At 35.9% G+C, this 3,319-nt stretch overlaps 1 long non-coding RNA gene across 1 annotated transcript in view; it reads right to left on the bottom strand.

The window, feature by feature from the left end:
- Window positions 1–232: 232 nt before the first annotated feature.
- LOC123969107 overlaps window positions 233–3,319 on the bottom strand; it is a 5,218-nt gene continuing 2,131 nt past the window's right edge. The window contains exons 3-6 of the long non-coding RNA XR_006824629.1: window positions 2,158–2,268; window positions 963–1,016; window positions 757–841; window positions 233–480 (exon numbers count right to left, since the gene is read on the bottom strand). This is a non-coding gene — a long non-coding RNA (uncharacterized LOC123969107). The remainder of the gene's footprint in view (window positions 481–756; window positions 842–962; window positions 1,017–2,157; window positions 2,269–3,319) is intronic.

Genomic DNA, 3,319 nt, shown 5'->3' with positions numbered 1-3,319 from the left:
TTGAACATATTCAGAGCTTCTGAATATTTGATACCACAAGATGGTGCTAAATGTCCACAAAATGCAATCCTTGTACAGCGTACTGTACAAGAGGACACTCTTAAATCCTTTCCATTCATTTAAACAGCAAGACCTCCACAAGGTACCCTTATTTAGATTTTTGCAATACAGTAGCTAATGCTGCTTTTTATTTGTATGAGCTCAGTACTTCTATAGTAGCTGTAGAGACGGTTTATTTCTGTGATGGTATTCATTGTGCATTGCGGTTTTGTAGCGATAATCCAAATGCACAAGGTGGCAGCCTTTGTCTGTTGAGCAAGATGGACCAGCCCAAAAGATGATGTAAAAAAACGTCCTAACTCACCTTTCAAGCTGCTTGTTTGAGTATGCTGTTTTGTCTGTCAATCCTAACAACCACGTACTGTAGCTGAGCAGGTTCTCCAAGTCAATATTAGTGCTGTAACGCTGTAAACCTGCAACCTGCAATACAGACCAGTGGAACAACTAATATACTGTAAAAACCTTGTGAAAGTTACAACAGTTCCATACTTATTAGAACAAAGTACAAAGCACTTCACAGAGACGCAGAGAGAAAGATGAAATGGAATATCACAGTGAATGATAAAATACATGAGGGGCAAAATAAAATTAAGAAATAATAACAAGAAAATAGAAAAACACTAAAATAAAGAGGCATCTCAGATAAAATAAGGATATGCTTTTCAATAAAGAAAAGACTTATAAGAAGAGACTCACATAGGCAGCCTAATTTCCTCTGGCAGGTCGCTCCAGAGTTTCAGGGCCCTGAAAACAAAAGCTCTGTCCCCTTGAGTTCAGCCAACTATGCAAAGGGATTAAAAGGTTCATATTATAATCTTGAGCCTTACAAGTAATCAATAATATCTTAAAATCAATCAGGGACTGAAAGAGGCTTAAACAGGTGTGATGTGATGTGATCATACCTCTTGGTTCTGGTTCAAAGCTGTCCTGTCAAAGTTGTTGCTTTTTAGAAGAGGCTGTTGCAATAATCAAGGCACGAGGAGATAAAATCATGTTCCACAGTTTCTGAATCTCTAAAAGTTACAATCTAATTTTTGCAATATTTATGAGTTGATCAAAAACATAATTTGGACAAACTTAGTGAAATGTTGCTTAAAAAATAAATTGCTGTCAAACAGGATACCAAGATTTCTTGCAACAGGCTTACTATGTTGTGACAGGTCACCAGTAGATGGCAGTATTTGTTTTGTGATATATTGAGGCCCAATAACAAGGATTTCTGTTTTATTAGAACTGAGCTGAAGAAAATATATCGACATCCAGGTTTTTATATCAAACAGGCAGTCCTGTAGAGTACACAGCATACTGAGGTTAGTGGGTTTAACAGGAAGGTACAACTGTGTGTCATCCACATAACAATTGATCACATAACCCAAGGGGAGCAATTGTGTTAAAGGCAGCATCTGCATTCATTAAAAAGGTCATTAGTGACTCTGAGAAGGGCTGTCTGTCCTGTGATACTGATGAAAACCAGAATGAAACTTTTCAGACATACTATTGTTTTCCAGAGCAGCAAGGAGCTTCTTTGAAACATTTTTTTTTACGGCTTATAGTAGCTTATGTTTCAGTCATCAGGTTTGTTGATAAATTTAAATTTCATTATCAAAAATATAGAATTACTGAATGTATCACCTTACTATTCAATAATTAACTTGCAGACAAATCTCTACGCAAGCAGATTTTGTTATTAAGCTGCAGCTTATCTCTATGACCTGAAGTCTACCAGCCAACTCATTAGAAAAGGAAACTTGGCACATTTCCCATAAAGAACTTCATTCAGCACGAGAGCTGAATGCAGTCTTACTCAGTCAGCTTGTCACCAATATGAAAAGATAAATCTCGCAGCAGATAATGGATAAATGCTGACCAGAAAAAAAGAGTAACTGGGCAGATCATTTTGTCTGCAATTTCATTAGTGTCTCTATCAAATAAAGCTTGCACATCATGATACAATACTGATAGTACACTGTTTGACACTACTTTATTGTCTACAACAATGAGGCATTTTTTTTCCTGCAGTTTTTCTGTAAAATCATTGACAAATGATTTAAATGTTTAAAAAAAACTGGATAGCTTACAAAGGGAATAAAACCTAACCTCACTGCCAAAAGCATATTGATTGCATCCAGCCATTCTGTCATCCCTCTCCATCTTCTCTCAGGGAGTATTGATGACTTTCACCAGTCTTACAGGATTCACTGCACTGGTCTGTAGGGTATGGCATAAGAAAGGAATTCTGTCAAATTGCTTTTATGGATAATACCTCCTGTGTATCGAATATGGTTTAGTAATAGAAGATGTATTTTATGAAAAGTAATGTCCCAGTATGCGTCTGTTCATTGTGCTACATCTCATCAGAGTCTAGGAAATGTGCTCTTTTAGGGCCCTTAGCAGTTTTATAGTTTTTTTGGGCTTAAAGGTCAGAAGGTAAAAAGGCAATCAGATATCACATCATCTTTTGAACTCAGTTATGCAGAACTCAGGTTTTCAAGTGCACAGCTTATTTAAAATGTTTATATATTAATAAGCAAATTGCAGTCACAAGATTGAGTGTTTTTAAATGGGATTTATCAGACTGGCATTTTGTCCAACACATGACGACTGGTCAATCTTTGGAATGACAGCCCCGAGCAAATCACTCCTTTAATGAGCACACTGCACAGCGTTCATTGATTACTTAAGAGGCAAAGAACTAAGTCCATACTCATGAATCAGGGTTTGGTTTGGGTAAAAACTCAAGTCATCAATCAGACTGATTAAATGTGATGATGAAAGGCTCAGACGCTCTATGCCAACAAACCTAAGTATAACCTATGCATTTTAATTAAGTAATTTTAAAATGCTTTTTTTTTTTTACAGTAAGTTTTACATATTTTTGAATAAAATCTTTGTTTTCTCAGTCCCGGTGAGATCGTTAAAAACCTTCTCAGGTTTGGATCCCACAGAGAGATTTTATTTAATTGTCTTATATGAAGGCTCCAAAGAAGAGTAGGCTACAGTGGGGCCATGATTGTAGTTTTGGTTCTGAATAGCTTGCCCTAGTTTGTGGAACAATGTAATTATTTTTTCAATTACTACTTGGTAACTTGTTACATTTTACAAGTAATTTACCTAACAATGCTTATGAAGCACCAGTTGGTTACATTCCAATAAAGTTGCTTATTTAACGAATACTGAAAAGTGCAAACACAACAAAAGACACGTAAACTTTTTAGCAAATGTTTGTAAAAATTCAAGTGATGCAACTTACTGTGATGGA

Source organism: Micropterus dolomieu, linkage group LG04 (genome assembly GCF_021292245.1).
Source record: "Micropterus dolomieu isolate WLL.071019.BEF.003 ecotype Adirondacks linkage group LG04, ASM2129224v1, whole genome shotgun sequence".
NCBI classification, from domain to species: Eukaryota; Metazoa; Chordata; class Actinopteri; order Centrarchiformes; family Centrarchidae; genus Micropterus; species Micropterus dolomieu.
Note: the sequence above shows the minus strand (reverse complement) of the source record. Positions and strands in the feature narration are given on the sequence as shown.